The sequence below is a fragment of the Rana temporaria genome, chromosome 1 (assembly GCF_905171775.1).
Source record: "Rana temporaria chromosome 1, aRanTem1.1, whole genome shotgun sequence".
In the NCBI taxonomy this organism is placed as follows: Eukaryota; Metazoa; Chordata; class Amphibia; order Anura; family Ranidae; genus Rana; species Rana temporaria.
Window position 1 is genome coordinate 386,634,925 of NC_053489.1, and position 19,495 is coordinate 386,654,419.

General features: G+C 42.9%; 1 protein-coding gene across 18 annotated transcripts in view; it reads right to left on the bottom strand.

Moving 5' to 3' along the window:
* The window catches only part of ADGRL3 (adhesion G protein-coupled receptor L3), a 1,059,382-nt gene that overhangs the window by 309,173 nt on the left and 730,714 nt on the right, over positions 1-19,495 (bottom strand). The window lies entirely within an intron of this gene.

A 19,495-nucleotide genomic window follows, 5' to 3' on the forward strand; every position in this document is an offset into this window, starting at 1 on the left:
GTTCAAGGAGTGAATGATTTGAATTATTAAAATCACATTACATCTTATTTTCATCCTATATATAGTATCATCCACCAAAAGACTATCACCAAATATCAACTCAGGACCAGACATGTCATATATTGATGGGTTAACTTTTTTTTTTTACACATATGCACTATATACTATCAAACATGTTCAGGTCCAAGTAGAGGTCAAAGCTGTATAACACAAAGGCTACATATACACTATATTACCAAAATTATTGGGACATCTGCCTTTTACACGAATGTGAACTTTAATCCAAGTCTTAGTTCATAGGGTTAAATTTTGAGTTTCCCCTCCCTTTGCTGCTATAACAGCTTCAACTCTTCTGGGAAGGCTGTTCACAAGGTTTAGGAGTGTGTCTATGGGAATGTTTGACCATTCTTTCAGAAGCACATTTGTGAGGTCAGGCCTGGTTCACAGTCTACGCTTTAATTCACCCCAAAAGTGTTTTATCGGGTTGAGGTCAGGATCTTCTTTTGTGCACTGGTGTGCAGTCATAATTGTCCAAAATGTCTTGGTATGCTGACGCCTGTTGAGTTCCCTTCATTGGAACTAGGGTGCCAAGCCCAATCCCTGAAAAACAACCCCACGCCATAATCCCCCCTTCACTAAATGATTTGGACCAGTGCACAAAGCAAGCCCCATAAAGATATGAATGAGCGAGTTTGGGTGGAAGAATTTAAAGGGGTTGTAAAGGGAAAAAAAATTCACCTTAATGCATTCTATGCATTAACCACTTAAGGACCGGACCAATATATACTCCTACGTACGTAGGAGTGGCCAATGCGCAGCTCGTCATCGCCTGTACGGAAGAGAGCCACACACACGGAGAACAGCTGTTAGGATTCGATTGACCGCACACGCTGTGTTTATTTACAAGCCATTCTACTTCTACTGAATTGTAAGTGCAATACTTTACATTAAAGACCTTTTTACTCGCAGTACTTCACCATGGAGCATCTCTGTTCTTCTTTTTTTTTCCTTAATCATATGAGCGTTCATTTCTTATTCATTGGAGTTTGAAGCTGACGATTTGATTCTTCCTCTTTTCACCTGCTGGATATTAGTCTGCTTGAGAGGACTATAAATATCTCTGGGCTCAACTGACCGCTGTAATAAACGGTCAGTGGATCTGGTAAGCAGATTGGATTTTTACCACACTGGTGCTTTCTCTTGGTGGAAGATTATCAATCTCGTTTTTTCACTATTGGACACTTTATGGACTGTTATATATTTTTATTATCACTCCACATTATTGAATATTCATTCATTTGGTATTCATCTTTTTTCATTTGTTCACACATTTTGAACTTTCACATATTAATTAGCGCTGTACCTTTCTTTTGTATGTTATTTTTTTGCTTTAGGTATTTTGAGCAATAGGTACCAGCTGCTTTGTCACTTCATCACATTTCAATATATTTTTTTCACTAGATAGCGCAGTGTTTTTCCTAGGGTTTTTTCCCAAGGTCTTTTCCATTTGCTATAATAAATATCCCCCAAAAACATATCTAAAAAAATTTTTTTCCTCAGTTTAGGCCGATACGTATTCTTCTACCTATTTTTGGTAAAAAAAAATTGCAATAAGCGTTTATCGATTGGTTTGCGCAAAATTTATAGCGTTTACAAAATAGGGGATAGTTTTATTATTTTTTTTTTTTTTACTACTAATGGCGGCGATCAGCGATTTTTTTTCGTGACTGCGACATTATGGCGGACACTTTGGACAATTTTTGGGACCATTGTCATTTTCACAGCAAAAAATGCATTTAAATTGCATTGTTTATTGTGAAAATGACAGTTGCAGTTTGGGAGTTAACCACAGGAGGCGCTGTAGGAGTTAGGGTTCACCTAGTGTGTGTTTACAACTGTAGGGGGGGTGTGGCTGTAGGTCTGACGTCATCGATCGAGTCTCCCTATAAAAGGGATCACTCGATCGATGCAGCCGCCACAGTGAAGCACGGGGAAGCCGTGTTTACATACGGCTCTCCCCGTTCTTCAGCTCCGGGGAGCGATCGCAAGGGGGCGGCTAGAAACGAATAGCCGCGCCCTCGTCCCGGATCGCTCCTGAAGCCACGGGAACCGCCGCATGTACAGGGGGGGGTTCCGATCGGACCCCCGACCCACGTCTAGGCAGGGACGTACAGGTACGCCAATGTGCCTGTCCGTGCCATTCTGCCGACGTAAATGTACATGCGGCGGTCCGGAAGTGGTTAAGGTAAAAAAAAATCAGATGATGCCCTAAACCTTGTGGACAGCCTTCCCGGAATAGTTGAAGCTGTTATAGCTGCAAAGGGAGGGGCAACTCAATATTGAACCCTACAGACTAAGACTGGGATGTCATTAAAGTTCATGTGTGTGTGTAAAGTAGGCGTCCCAATACTTTTGGTAATATAGTGTATCAACAGAGAAGTTGCATGCCAAATAAACTGTGTATGCCAGGCTATGTACGAGATATGAAATCCAGGCTGCTTCAATAACCACAAGTTTCTAATTAACACACAATACATAATTGCTATTGCAAGGGACTGTCATGCTCCCTATGTGATAACATTGTGCAGATGGCAGGTCCTCTTTTTGGTGACATCAGTTGTCTATTAAAACTTCTGAGTTCACGGGAAGGAAGAGAGATTCAGGAGCAGATGTATATATCTGATGTATTTTTCATGCATAGTTATAGAAGCTCTTAAAGTGGAAATACACTGCATTTAAGGACCGCAAACTAAGAACGCCATTTCATAAATGTTTTATATTTGAAGCAAACTCGTCTATGCACGTCTCCGTGCCCCCTAGTATTTCTAGCTGTAGCAATGGCCAAGGCTTAATTAAGGTCAGATGATTCATATATCATTAACCTCTCAGGCCTTATACACACGACCGAACATGTCCGCTTAAACGGGTCCTTCGGACCAGTTTCCGCGGACATGTTCGGTCGTGTGTAGGGCCAACCGGACAGTTTCCCGGCTTAGCGGACAGGTTTCCAGCGGACAAAAGTTTCTTAGCATGCTCCGCTGGCCCAAAATCCCACGCATGCGTCAAAGTGATTCGACGCATGCGTGGAAGCATTGAACTTCCTGGTGCGCGCACGTCGCAGCGTCATTGTCGCCGCCACATCGCCGCCACGTCACCGCGTATTCTGTCCGCGGGGAATTTGGTCTGATGGTGTGTACACACATCAGACCAAATGATCCCAGCGGACATGTCCGATGAAAACGGTCCACGGACCGGTTTCATCTGACATGTTGGGTGGTGTGTACGAGGCCTCAGAGTCCATCAGCCCTTAGCTCAGGCATGCATGCAGGTGTGTGTGCTTAAAGAGGTTGTAAAGTCAGAAGTTTTTTTTATATCTTAATGCATTCTATGCATTAAGATAAAAAGCCTTCTGTGTGTAGCAGCCCCCCTAATACTTACCTGAGCCCCATCTCTGTCCGGTGATGTGCACGAGTGTCTCAGCTGTCCAAGACTTTCTCTTCCGCTTGGCTGAGACACAGCAGCAATATCAATTAAGGTCAGCTAGCCAATCAGGAGAGAGAGGGGGCGAGGGGCGGAACCGTGAGTGGACATAGCTCGATTGCCCCCATAGCAAGCTGTTTGCTTGCTGTGGGTGCACCCAACAGGAAGGGCGAGGAGCACAGAAGAGGGACTCGAGAAGAGGATCTGGGCTGCTCTGTGCAAATCCACTGCACAGAGCAGGTAAAGTATAACGTTTTTTTTTCTATAAAAATAAGAAACATGAGACTTGAGAAATTAGACGATCACATCCCTGAAGCCGGCCACCCGAAGATGTCAGCAGCTGGGCAAGGAGATCAGGGACGCTACATCGTTGGAGCCGAGGAGAGTATCACTAGGAAAGAGAAAAGCCAGTACTTTCTCAGTCTGTAGAAGTGCTCTGGTGGCTTTACAGGCACCCTGATTACTTCTACATAAAATAATGAGTCTGATGCTGTGGCATGCTGCGATATGCCCTAAAATAAAAACTGCATTGGCTCAATGTAACTACTTGCCCTTCATGTGGTATAGTATCTGTATGGCAGGCTTATCAAGCTGGTGTTTTTTTTTTTGCCACATGTAGCCCTCTTGCTTCTTTTTAATCTCATAGTAAATTAAAAATTAGTTTTAGCTGGTCTCCAGTTGATAAAAGCCATGATTTTTGCATTTTTTTCTTTACAATATTGTTACTGACCAAAGCACTGGGATGGCATGTAGTTGGTATAGTACAGTAATGGAGGAAAATACAGACTCTGCTTTGTGCTTTATCGTACAATATCCTGACTTGGCTTATAGAACACTGAAGTATCTTGCAATAGCCAACTTGCTAATTATGTCTTCTAGTGTAGGTAAATGATAGATCTCCAGATTTACAACCTTACAGTGCTCAGCATAAATTAGTACACCCCACCCCAAAAGATTTTTCACAAAACCTTTACTTTCCTTTCAGAACCAACATTTTCTATGGGACACTATACTACAAAATACTCCCACAAATGGGGCCATTGATTTGAACCAAGATTTGGTAATTTGCACACACAAAAAAGTATGTTTCCTAACAAATTCATTCAAGAACATATTGCAAAAAATGAATACACCCCAATGAAATCTTAAAAAGCAAAGCTAAATTTTAGACAACAAAATCAGCTCCAGAAGGATTTACCCCCTTTAATGACCAGACCATTTTTTGAGATATGGCACTGCGTCGATTTAACTGACAATTGCACGATTGTGAGATGTTGTACCCAAACAAAATGTATGTCCTTTTTTCCCCACAAATAGAGCTTTCTTTTGGTGGTATTTGATCACCTCTTCGGTTTTTATTTTTTGCGTTAAAAACAAAATAAGACTGACAATTTTGAAAAAGAAACAATATGTTTTACTTTCTGCTATAATACATATCCCAAAAAAAAAAAAAAAAATATATATATATATATATATATATATATATATATATATATAAAAAAATAATAATGTATTCCTCAGTTAAGGCCAAATATATTTGCTTGTGCAAAAGTTATGGAGTTTACAAACTATGGGATATATATATATTTTGTTTTATTAATTGTTTTTAATGGTAATGGCAGTGATCTGATTTTTAGTGGGACTGCGACATTGCGGTGGACAAATATGACCCCAAGTGACACTTTTTGGGGACCAGTGATATTATTACAGTGATCAGTGCTAAAAAAATACACTAGTCAATGTACAGTATGGGACACTGACAGGGAAGGGGTTAACACTAGGTTAACTGTATTCCCTGGGTATGTTCTAACTGTGTGGGATGGGCTTACTGGGACAATACAGATCACTGTTCCTAATCACTGAGAACAGCAGATCTTAATGTTGTCCCCTGTCAGAATGGAGATCCGCCTTGTTTACATAGGCAGATCCCCGTTCTGCCTCTCTGTACCATAATCGCAGGTGGCTGGCGGACATGCGGGCGTGCCCACTGTATCTCAAGCACAGGTACGTCGGTTTGTGCAGCTGAGCCGCCTTGCCGCAGTATATATGCAGAAGGCAGTCGGCAAGTGGTTAAACTGGTGTCCAGCAGACAGTTGATTATAAAAGGGCATTACTTAACAAAGAAACCCCTTCCCATTTCATGCTGTCAGCGATGTCATAAGACCCGAGAAAGAAAATAATTCCTTTACACAAGATAGCTGACGACTACAAGAAGATCATCAGCTTTAGTCATCAGTTGGAATATTGTATTTAACCTCCCTGGCGGTATGATTCTTTCAGAAAAAAGGTGCTGAAAGCGGTACCATTATTTGCAAGGAAATTTAGCGTTTTATACTGTAGGACTGTAATTCTTAGGAATAACTCACTTAAATCTGACCAAACAGGAGTCTTGTAAGCATCCCGGGTATGAATTTTTTTTAAAAACAAAATTATAAATTATAATCTAATAAATAACTATAAATAATTATAACAAATAATAATATAATTATAATAAAAATTATTCAATAATGTAATCAACTCAAAATCACTGAAATTTGCTCAGTTGCAGAATTGTCGCTGTCATTACTTTTATTTTTTTATGACGAATTTCCCCACAAATCGCTATCGCACAATTCTGCAAGTGATTATAATTTATTATCGCTGTTTTCTAGCTGCTCTAAAACAATTTTTGACATAAAAAGACACTTTTGGTTGCTATGGACAATCTACAGTTTGCAGGGAGAAAAAAATGTTTTTATTATATAAAAGTGCATGTAGGGACCCGCTCGCTTACACAGCGCGGTGGCATCGCTGGATCCAAGGACAAGGTAAGTAAACCATGCCTGTGGATCTAGCGAGGCGAGCCCGAGTCTGACTCGGGGTTACCGATCCTAGCACAAAAATATAACCCCGAGTCAGACTCGGGAATACCGCCAGGGGGGTTAAAGCGATACAAAAAGTTAACAAAGATGGAACTTCAACCATCTCACAGAGATGTCTAGGCCGTCCACGGAAGATAACACCTTGACAAGAGCGTCTTCTGATGAGAAGGGTTGAAGAAAATCGCCATGCAAGTTCACTGCAGTTAGCTAAAGAAGTAGAAAGCCGAACTGTGGTGATTGTTTCCTATGACACAATACGGCGTACACTGCAGAGGAATGGCATGCATGGGTGTCACCCACTAATGAAGCCTCTCCTAAAGCCCATGCACATAAAAGCCCACCTAGAATTTGTCAGGGCCGATGCTGAAAGAGAAGGAGACTACTGGGACTCCGTACTCTGGAGTAATGAGACCAAGATAAACGTTTTTGGAACTGATGGCTTCAAAACTGTATGGCATTGCATAGGTGAGGAGAACAAAGAAAAATGCATGGTGCCTACACTGAAACATGGTGGTGGCAGTGTCCTTCTTTGGGGCTGCATGGGTGCTGCTGGTGTCAGGGAGCTGCATTTCATTGATGGTATCATGAATTCACAGGTGTACTGCTCTATATTGAAAGAGAAGATGCTACCATCACTCATACACGTGCTATTGGTTGTCATGCACTTTTCCAACATGACAATGATCCAAAACACACATCTAAGCGACTGTTGCATTTCTGAAAAAAAACAGGGTGAAAGTGATTCAGTGGCCAAGTATGTCTCCTGAACCCAATAGATCACCTATGGGGAATTCTGAAGAGACAAGTTGAGCATCACTCTCCATAGAGCATCCATCTAAAAGAGGTCGTTCTTGAAGAATGGAAAAAGATAGATGTTGCAATATGTCACCAACCAATGTCATACAAAATATTAGATATAGTAGTTTGTGTTGTGGGGTTTATTCATTTTTGCAACAACTAATTTGAATAAAACAGAATATTATGTAATCCAAGTTATATTAACTTTACTTTCATGTAATAAATGAAACAAAATGTTCTATAAAACAGTTTTGCCCAGATTTTGGAATATGTTTTTGTGTTCATTGATTAAAATCATACTTTTCAAAAGGGGTGTACTCGTTTATGCTAAGCACTGTACATGCAGTATATATATATATATATATATATATATATATATATATATATATATATATTTAAAACCAGTGAAAGGTACAAAATTAAGTTAATGTTTGTTGGGGCTCATGTCAGGATTCGGATCACCTATTGGTGGCACTGTTATTCTCAGAGCTGAACGGCACCGTTCCTGTGACCAAAAACGGGTGTTTCCCAGCAGCCAGTTTATCCTAGTAATTGGGCCCTGCCGGATACTGGTTGCCAAGAAAGTATATAAACCCTCCCTTAAATTATATATGTGTGTCAGTGTTTTGCCTGTGAGCCATGTCCCTGCTCGATCCTGTATCCTGTAGCCTTGTATCCCAGGGCTCAAACTTACTCACCACCAGTTGCCCCACCCAAACCCAACCACGCCCCACCCTAAATACCACCCCTTAACACGCCCTCATAAACTCTCATAAATCTCATGAAATGGCACTTAAATGTTTTATGCAAAATTAAGTTACAAAAATTAATTTTAACAACAACTTTATCAGTGCCCCTCAGCACAGCCTCACCAGTGCCCATCAATACAGTGTCACCTGTGCCCGTCAATACAGCGTGACCAGTGCCTGTCACAGCATAACCAGCCTCACCTGTGCCCATCAGTACAGTCTCACCTGTGCTTGTCAGTACAGTTTCACCTGTGCCCATCAATACATTCTCACCTGTGGCCATCATAGTCTCACCTGTGCCTGTCAAAACAGTCTCACCTATGCCCATCAATACAGTCTCACCTGTGCCCATCAATACAGTCTCACCTGTGCCCATCAATACAGTCTCACCTGTGCCCGTCAATACAGTCTTACCTGTGCCCATCAGTACAGCCTCACCTGTGCCCATCAGTACAGTCTCACGTGTGCCCATCAGTACAGTCTCACCTGTGCCCATCAGTACAGTTTCACATGTGCCCATCAATACATTCTCACCTATGCCTGTTATTACAGTCTCACCTGTGCCCATCAATACAGTTTCACCTGTGCCCATCAATACAGTCTCACCTAAGCCCGTCAATACATTCTCACATGTGCCTGTCAATACAGTCTTACCTGTGCCCATCAGTACAGCCTCACCTGTGCCCATCAGTACAGCCTCACGTGTGCCCATCAGTACAGAACTCACGTGTGCCCATCAGTACAGCCTCACGTGTGCCCATCAGTACAGTCTCACCTGTGCCCATCAGTACAGTTTCACCTGTGCCCATCAATACATTCTCACCTGTGCCTGTCATAGTCTCACCTGTGCCTGTTATTACATGTAACGGACCTATGTATTCTGCCGGGACATTTATAATCATCATGCAGTGAGGCATACCAAGGGTTAATTGTAGAGTGACTGTTGGGCACAGATTGAGCCAGGAGATGAGGTGGCAAGTGAATCATAATCCATGTTTGCAGGAGATGTCACAAGTTGTTGGCTATTCAATGTGGAGACACATTCTTTTGAAAGGTGTTAATTGCATAGACTCCTAGACATTTCATTGTCCCTTGTGTAAAGGTGTTATGTATGCTAAATACTGTTTGTGTGGAATGAACTTATCGGAGACAGAACGTCTGTCTAGAAATGTGGATTGGAAGGAGATCATTGTGTTTGAGTTCTGGTAATGAAGGAATGGTTAGTAATTAGCTCAAAGAAGGTGATTGAAGCTTCCCCACGGTGTGATGTGTGGGTGGGGACAGTTTGATTGTTCATGTGCCTTGAATACTGTATAAAATCTCAGAGTGAACCATTAAAAATCAGTCCTGCTTGACTCTTCAAAACGTAGCCCCGTCTCGTTTCTTGAAAGGGCGTTCGATGGGATATACCGGCTGTACCTGCATATCGCAACTTGCCAGGGAAAAGGACTTCTCCAACGGCTGATACCCTCTCACTACATGGGTAGCCATTACATTACAGTTTCACCTGTGCCCATCAATACAGTCTCACCTGTGCTCGTCAATACAGTCTCACCTGTGCCCGTCAATACAGTCTCACCTGTGCCTGTCAATACAGTCTAATCTGTGCCTGTCAATACAGTCTAATCTGTGCCCATCAGTACAGCCTCACCTGTGCCCATTAGTACAGCCTCACCTGTGCCCATCAGTACAGCCTCACGTATGCAGAGGAAGAGTTGAGCTGGCCGTTTATCAGAGAGCGGGGATTGCCCGCTGTAACAGCTTTCATTTGAATTTCTGGGTTCCCGCCACTGCTCACATCACACAGTCCCGCCTCCTTGCGCGACGCCCTTCACGCCACACAGTCCCGCCTTCTCGCCCGGAGCCTCCTAGCATTGGACCGGTGTTCTGTCTAACATATGCATTGGGCGAGGAGGTGGGACTGTGTGCTGTAGTGGCGCCGGGTGAGGAGGCGGGACTGTGTGATGGTGAGCAGCACCAGGAACCCAACAATACAAATGAAATCTGTTACAGCGGGGCAATTCCCACTCTCTGATGATCGGCCAGCTCGACTCTTCCTCTCTTGCCATGGCTGGAAAAATGGCTCACATTCAACCCCAATCCCTGGCGGTGTTCGCCCCCCCTCTTCCGAGGCAGCCATAATTTTCAAAATATGAAAAAGAACATTTGAGGACTGTTGTATCCTATGACCTGCTCCCAGTACCCTGTATCCTGCTCCACTCCTTGTTCCCAGTCCCAGTCCCAGTCCTGATCCTGCCCTGTTTATGTGAGCTCCCTTCATTTTTGTAGACAACATTTGGTAGATGGTCGTTGTTATGGATTTGATGCACTGTCATGGTTATTTATCACCTTTACATGGTTTATTGGTTATGGTTTGTTGGTATTGGAATAGTATTATTTCCATTAATAAACATTTTTTAAATCATACTTGGTCTGATTCCTGATTCCTTGTAGTGTAGCCAATAAGAGATGGAGATCTACCTGGACAACACTGAAGCCCTAGCAAGCACCCCCCCCCCCCCAATAGAAAGAAAATACGTCATTAAGAGATTCTGAGAAAATCTATTAAAACTAATGTCACTGTGAAAATATAAACTTAGCCTACCTTAAAAGATAACTTCCATGAGAGACCCCCACAAATCACTGGTGAGAAACCCCCACAAAACAGAACATCTGGTAATGCAGGCTGATTTTCGTGACTAGTTTTAGGCCTTGCTATCTGCTCTAATTTTTGGCCAGTGTAAGTAGCAGGTTTAGCAGCATATAGAGGTCAGTAGGATGTAGGGCAGCGTACAGAGGTCAGTAAGATGTAGGGCAGCGTACAGAGGTCAGTAGGATGTAGGGCAGCGTACAGAGGTCAGTAGGACGTAGGGCAGCGTACAGAGGTCAGTAGTAAGTAGGGCAGTGTACAAAGGTCAGGGGCTGTGACATTAGGAGGTCTGGGTGTCAGGAGGGCATCAGGAGGTCTGGGTGTCAGGAGGGTATCAGGAGGTCTGGGTGTCAGGAGGGCATCAGGGAGGATGGGCGTCGGGGGGGCATCAGGAGGTCTGGGTGTCAGGAGGGCATCAGGGGGGCTGGGTGTCAGGAGGGCATCAGGGGGGCTGGGAGTCAGGAGGGCATCAGGAAGGCTGGATGTCAGGAGGGCTTCAGGAGGTCTGGGTGTCAGGAGGGCTTCAGGAGGTCTGGGTGTCAGGAGGGTTGGGAGTCAGGAGTGCATTAGGAGGGCTGGGTGTAAGGAGGGTATCAGGAGGTCTGGGTGTCAGAAGGGCATTAGCAGGTCTGGGTGTCAGGAGGGCATTAGGAGGTCTGGGTGTCAGGAGGGCATTAGAAGGTCTGGGTGTCAGGAGGGCATCAGGGGGGCTGGGAGTCAAGAGGGCATCAGGGAGGCTGGATGTCAGGAGGGCTTCATGATGTCTGGATGTCAGGAGGGCTTCAGGAGGTCTGGGTGTAAGGAGGGTATCAGGAGGTCTGGGTGTAAGGAGGGCATTAGGAGGTCTGCGTGCGTGTCAGGAGGGCATCAGGAGGCCTGGGTGTCAGAAGGGCTTTAGGAGGTCTGGGTGTCAGGAGGGCACAGAAGTTGTTTTATTTCACAATATTTTTATTGAGTAAAAACAAACTCACAAAAACAGTGAACAGAAGCCAAAGCCAGGGGCCAACAGTGATTTGAGGAGGATAACATACATACCACAGACAAGTAGGTCTCCTAAATAGTGTAGCTAGTAGCTTCAAACAAAAGACAAAGGGTAACCAGGTGAGGATGTCTCAGCACCTTTACACTCTATGAGGTAATAACAAACCATATCGTTCTAAATGATCAAAATCTTTGCTAGGCAAACACTATTCCATGAATCATCATATAGCAAATATCATACAATACCTGACTGAGATTGACCTATGTTCGTATTTGGAAAAAGTCTGAGAATCCTCACAACGACCAGAAAAATAAAGAATATATATCTCTAAAAAAAAATTGGAGAAAAAGTGTGGCCAGAAAACAATAACAAACTCCACACACAGGCTTCTGGCTATAAAGAAACAAAAACAAGATGTAAAAAAGGAAGGAAAAGAAGAGTAATAGTAGAAAACCAAGAAGAAGAATCATGAAAGAGGAAAGAAGGAAAGAAGCCCCACCCCAGGGAATTCAAGGCCGCCACCAATGGGCCAAAAAAGCAGGTCAGAAGTTGTTTTCAATGGAGAGTAGCAGGGAAAGTGCAATAGCAAACCTATATGTGCTGGCACCGGTAGGGATGACCGCGGAAGAGCAAGAGCTTGGGCATGTTCGGAGAAGAGCCCAAGCTCGCCCAAGCAATTCTGGAGGCTTTTCCCGTGCCGCAGCCACACATACAGTATACAAGGGGCAGGGCTTTCTCGACAGCCTAGCATTAGGTGTGCGTACACCGAAGCTCTAAAGGAGAAGACTGGGTCGGCCACACTGGGACGTGTTTGCGTGTTATCTCAGGATCGACGGGTTGCCGCCCTCCGCCTTACATTGTTGAAAATCAATAATAGGTAAGGAAAAGATACCTAAGAAAAAAGAAAAATAACCGAAAAATAACCAATAGCCAAATAGTTAGGTGTTAGTGAAGAATAACAAGGAACAAAAAAATGTCTGGCAAACAGTTAGTATACTGAAAAATGTGGCAGAAAAGAGATATCTTGTTTGGCAGGGTGGGTAATAGTAAGATAGTACATGTGATAAAAATTAGTAGTATTGCATTTGACAGGATGCGGGGAGGGATGTGGATAGAGGCAGAGGCAGAAATGTATCACTTTGTTGCAGAGTGAAAGCAATAAGATAATATTGCCTGAGGGGTAACATACCATAGTAAACATAATAGTGTATAACATTACAGCAGTAAGTGGTGAGAGATCTGATAGTTGGAATGGTGACAAAATAAAGTAACAGTAAATGAGGAATGTGTCTTACAGGGAAGATCACAGGTTGCTGGTCTGACAGCATACGCTGTGTCTGGCAGTAGCTCAAGCCAACTGTCTAAAGCCCGCTCTGAAAAAACAGCCAGATACACAAAATCATACCTTAGCCTTGATTACCCATTATAACAAGTTGGTAAAACACTGACACATTTTGACCACAAATCATTTTTTCATTAACTATATTCAATTTAGGCCACAACTAATATTTTGCAAGACCAAGGCACTCAGAAATCTAGTGGTTCCTGACCGCATCCACTTAAAACAACACAAAAGCCATTAGTACTCAAGAAACAGAGGCCCAGATTCTCGTAGATGGGCGTAAAACTGCGGCGGCGTAACGTATGTCATTTACGTTACGCTGCCGCAAGTTTTACAGGCAAGTGCTTTATTCACAAAGCACTTGCCTGTAAAGTTGCGGCGGCGTAGCGTAAATCACCTGGCGCAAGCCCGCCTAATTCAAATTAGGCAGGTAAGGGGCGTATAGCATTTAAATTAAGCGCGTTCCCATGCCGAACGTAATGCGCATGCGCCGTCCCTAAAATTTCCTGACGTGCATTGCGCTAAATGACGTCGCAAGGACGTCATTGGTTTCGACGTGAACATAAATGGCGTCCAGCCCCATTCACGGACGACTTATGCAAACAACGTAAATTTTTAAATTTCGACGCGGGAACGACGGCCATACTTAAAGCGGTAGTTCACCCTCACTGACTTGATTTTACCATCGAGACAGGCATTGTAGCGCGAGCTACAGTATGCCTGTCCCGATTTTTTTAACCCCGGACTCACCTTGTAATCGGACATCGTAGATTTCGGCTCCCGCGGGGAATGGGCGTGCCTATGGAGAGGGAGGATGATTGACGGCCGGCCCTGGCACGTCACTCTCCCCGAAGACAGCCGGAGTAGGTCTCGGCTCTTCACGGCGCCTGCGCACAGGCTATGCGCAGGCGCCGTGAAGAGCCAAGCCTATTTCGGCTATTTCCGGAGAAGCGTGACGCGCCAGAGCCGGCCGTCAATCATCCTCCGTCTCCATAGGCACGCCCATTCCCCGGTATCTTCGATCTACGATTACAAGGTGAGTACGGGGGTAAAAAAATCGGGACAGGCATACTGTAGCTCGCGCTACAATGCCTGATTTTATGGTAAAAGAAAAAAAATTTTTTTTTTTTCGTTGATAGGGTGAACCCCCGCTTTAACATTGGTTGCCCCTCATATAGCAGGGGCAACTTTACGCGTCGCAAACGTTAGGCTTTTTTCGGCGTATAGTTACCCCTGCTATATGAGGCGTAGCTAATGTTAAGTATGGCCGTCGTTCCCGCGCTGAGTTTTGAAAATTTTACGTCGTTTGCTTTAGTCGTTCGCGAATAGGGCTGGATGTCAATTACGTTCACGTCGAATCCAATACGTCCTTGCGGCGTACTTTGGAGCAATGCACACTGGGATATTTCACGGACGGCGCATGCGCCGTTAAAAAAAAACGTCAAAAACGTGGGGTCATCTTAAATTTAAATAAAACACGCCCACAACATCCCTATTTGAATTAGGCGGGCTTACGCCGCCACACATACGTTACGCCGCCGTAACTAAGGGCGCAAGTTCTTTCTGCATACGGAACTTGCGCCCAAAGTTACAGTGGCGTAACGTATCTAAGATACATTACGCCCGCAGATAGATAGAGCATTCTATCTGAATCCAGGCCAGTATGTGTATGTATGAATATAATATAAGGGACCTTATATTATGAATGTACAATATATGTGTGTAAAGCACTGTATAAATTGACGGCACTAAATAAATACTTGTAATAAATAAATAATTGTTTTGGTCCTTACGATTTACTATTGAATCTCCGATTACAGTAAAAGGAATAACCCACTACTAAAGTGCGTAATTTTAGTGGGGTGGTCTATCACTAATAAAATAGTGGTTATTATTTTAGAAAGAAGTAGAAGAACCACTATAGCTAGCCATAGCAAATTGTCAAATAAAAGAGAAAATGACTGTAAAATGAGGCTGCCATTATAATATATAGTACGTGCAGAAAAGTCTAGCCTTTTTAAGGTATTCACATTGTGGTGACAGTCTAGCTCAAGCCGCTCCTCAGACTGCTCAAACACTTGCATTAAATGTTAACAGGTAATTCAAAGAGATCGTTTTTTTTTGCTTTCTACTCATATTATCTGGGGATTAATTAAGTTACCATGGGCCTTTTGGCTGCTTTTTGATTAATACTCTCCTTGCCTGACAGTTTAGGGGGACGGCCATGTCTTGGTAGGTTTACTCTTTCCATTGTCGGATGATGGATTAAACAGTGCTCTGTGAGATGTTCAAAGCTTGGGATATTTTTTTATAACCTAACCCTGCTTTTAAACTTCTCCACAACTTTATGCCTGACCTGTCTGGTGTGTTCCTTGGCCTTCGTGATGCGGTTTGTTCATCAAGGTTCTCTAAGAAACCTCTGAGGGCTTCACAGAACAGCTGTATTTATACTGAGATTAAATTACACACATGTGGACTCTATTTATTAATTAGGTGACTTCTAAAGGCAGTAAGTTCCACTAGATTTTAGTTAGGGGTATCAGAGTAAAGGGCTGAATACAAATGCATGCCACACGTTTCAGATATTTATTTGTAAAAAGATTTGAAAACCATAATTTTCCTTCTGCTTCACAATTATGTGCCACTTTGTGTTGGTCCATCGCATACAATCCCAATAAAATACAATTAAGTTTTTGGTTGTAACATGACAAAATGTGGACAATTTTAATGGGTATGAATATGTTTTCAAGGCATTGAATGTTGAACTTTATGCCCTAAAAAAATATATACTGTAAATATCTCCCAATTCTGTCACCATTAAATGTTGTATTATGCTATTTTATGTATGCGGCATCTGCAGACATGACACAGGAAAAACATTTGTAATCCATACTGTATTTATACATCTAATACCTAACTGGCATGGCTTTATCCAAACAATTCAAAATTCTAAGCATTAATGTAGACAGCGATGATGACAGTTAAAATGCTTATATGTGAACTGTAATGCCCTGTACACACGATCGGTTCATCCGATGAAAACGGACCGATGGATTTTTTCATAAGATATCTGATGAAGCTGACTTTCATCAGTCTTGCCTACACACCATCGGTTAAAAATTTGATCGTGTCCAACGCGGTGACGTAAAACACAACGACGTGCTGAGAAAAATTAAGTTCAATGCTTCCGAGCATGCGTCAACATGGATTTTTTTGAACATGGATTTCCCCACAAACGATTGTTTTTTTCTATCGGTTTTTTAACCATACGAAAAATTGAAAACAGGTTCTATTTTTTTTCATCGATGGGAAAAAAACTGATGGGGCCCACACACGATCGGTTTGTTCGATTAAAACGGTCCAACGGTCCGTTTTCATCAGGCGAACCGATCGTGTGTACAGAGCATCACACCTGTAATTTAGTTTAGCCAATTTGATCATCAGGAAACCCTGGCAAACACCATACACAGATCCACTTACTTTTTTTAACTGTAGTCAAAGCAATTCAGCTTGGTCATTGCTGCAACTGGAGAGTGAAGGTGCGGCACCTTACTGATCATTTCATTACTGTGCTCTCTTCTCCAGGCAGCAAACTCAAAATCAAATTCCTTTTTGGTGCCTCTCTTTCTGCCTGGATATTACAGGCAGTTAGTTAAAAGAGAGCCTGATGCCGCGTACACACGATCATTTTTCAGCATGAAAGAAAACATAGTTTTCAGCATGTCTAAAAAACAAAGTTTTCCCAACTTCATCATTAAAACGATGTTGCCTACACACCATCGTTTTTAAAAAATGATCTAGCAAAGAGCGGTGACGTACAACACGTACAACGGCACTTTTAGGCCCCGTACACACGGTCGGACCGAACCGATGAGAATGAAAAGAAGTTCAGTTTCATCGGTCCAAACCAACCGTGTGTATAGGACATCGGTCTGTTTTCCTTCGGTCCAAAATTTTAAAACATGCTTCAAAACAGAACCGATGGACCGCTGCCCCATCGGACCAAACCGATGGTTAGTACAGAAAAGCATTGGTTCAAAACCCGCGCATGCTCAGAATCAAGTCGACGCATGCTTGGAAGCATTGAACTTCGTTTTATTCAGCACGTCGTGTGTTTGACATCACCGCGTTCTGACCCGATCGGATTTTGGATTGACGGTGTGTACACATATCAGGCCGTACGGCCACTTCAGAGGTGAACCGATGAAAACGGTCCGACGGACCAGTCACATCGGTTTGGTCCGACCGTGTGTACAAGGCCTTAAGGGGAAGTTCCATTAGCCTTTGGGCTGCTTTAGCTGATTCCGTGTTAGTAAAAGACGATTCACGCCTTTCTGTCTGTTACAGAGTGATGAATGTGCTTACTCCATTATGAATGGTAGTTTTACCAGAATGAGCGCTCCCGTCTCCTAACTTGCTTCTGAGCATGCGCGTTTTTTTTTGTCGTTTTAGCCCCCACACGATCATTTTTTACAACCCGAAAAACTACATAGTTTAAAACAACTTTAACTGCTCGCCGACCGCGCACCGCCGTTCTACGTCGGCAAGCTGGCTCTCCTGGGCGAGAGCACGTCATTCTACGTTGGCTCTTTCAGCCGCCACTAGGGGCGCGCGCGCGTCCCCCGCTCGCCCCCGACTCCCGTGCGTGTGCCCGGCAGGCGCGATTGCCGCCGGGCACACGTGATCGCTCGTTACAATGTATGAACAGAGGATCAGTGTTTCCCCTAGTGAGGCCACCCCCCCCCCCACTGTAAGAACTCACCCAGGCATACTTAACCCCTTCCCCGCCCCCTAGTGTTAACCCCTTCACTGCCAGTGGCATTTTTATAGTAATCCAATGCATTTTTATAGCACTGATCGCTATAAAAATGCCAATGGTCCCAAAAATGTGTCAGAAGTGTCCGAAGTGTCCGCCATAATGTCGCAATACCGAAAAAAAATCGCTGATCGCCGCCATTACTAGTAAAAAAAAAATATTAATAAAAATGACATAAAAATAGCCCCTATTTTGTGAACGCTATAACTTTTGCGCAAACCAATCATAAACGCTTATTGCAATTTTTTTTAACGAAAAATAGGTAGAATAATACGTATCGGCCTAAACTGAGGAAAAAATATGTTTTTTTATATATTTTTGGGGGATATTTATTATGGCAAAAAGTAAAAAATATTCATTTTTTTCAAAATTGTCGCTCTATTTTTGTTTATAGCGCAAAAAATAAAAACTGCAGAGGTGATCAAATACCACCAAAAAAAAGCTCTATTTGTGGGAAAAAAAGGACGCCAATTTTGTTTGGGAGCCACGTCGCACGACCGCGCAATTGTCTGTTAAAGCGACGCAGTCCCGAATCGCAAAAAGTACTGGTCCGGGGGTGAAGTGGTTAAAAATTGCAGCATGTTCGAATTTTTTTTTTTGTCGTTTTTCAGAACCTGAAAAATGATGTGAAGCCCACACACGATCATTTAAAATTACGCTTTTGAAAAACTTTAATGCTGAAAAATTATCGTGTGTATGCGGCACAAGGTCCCTTTCAAACATACAGAGCTTGCAGCAAAATGCAAGGTCAACTTATTGGGACTTTGCCCTTTCCACCTTTTGAAACTCATAACATGATAGTACTTAAAAAAAAAAAGTAACTATAATGAGTGTTAATATGTCAAGTGCCACTGAAACAACAGGGAACAAAACCCCGGGTTTATGCCAAAAATGGGGGGAAAAAACCCAACACATGGAAAGCAGGTACTAGATGAAACCACAAGTTTGTTACACTGTAAAAAAAATATTTATTGGGACTACGACATATAGAAAAACATATACTGTAGCAAAAACGCTAGATGATCACCTCCACCCACCACTTAAAAATGACAACGTTGTCAATTAAAATGTAAGAGTCCAGCCAAAATATAGGTTGCTTATGCTTAAAGCGGAGTTCCACCCTAAAATGGAACTTCTGCTTTTTGGATTGCTCCCCGTGTGAGCAAGGATGCTTAAACCAAAGAATTTATGTTCTTTGTGACCACTTATTGTTTAATTTAATTTTGAGAGCTTTGGGTTGCTGTTGGTGGTCTTTAAGCATAAGTACAGTATCTCACAAAAGTGAGTACACCCCTCACATTTTTGTAAATATTTTATTATATCTTTTCATGTGACAACACTGAAGGAATGACACTTTGCTACAATGTAAAGTAGTGAGTGGAGCTTGTATAACAGTGTAAATGTTCTGTCCCTTCAAAATAACTCAACACACAGCCATTGATGTCTAAACCATTAGCAACAAAAGTGAGTACACCCCTAAGTGAAAATGTCCAAATTGGGCCCAAAGTGTCAATATTTTGTGTGGCCAACATTATTTTCCAGCACTGCCTTTACCCTCTTGGGCATGCAGTTCACCAAAGCTTCAGAGGTTGCCACTGGAGTCTTCTTCCACTCCTAAATGATGACATCACAAAGTTGGTGGATGTTAGAGACCTTGCACTCCTCCACCTTCCATTTGAGGATGCCCCACAGATGCTCAATAGGGTTTAGGTCTGGAGACATGCTTGGCTAGTTCATCACCTTTAACCTCAGCTTCTTTAGCAAGGCAATAGTCATCTTGGAGGTGTGTTTGGGGTCATTATCATGTTGGAATACTG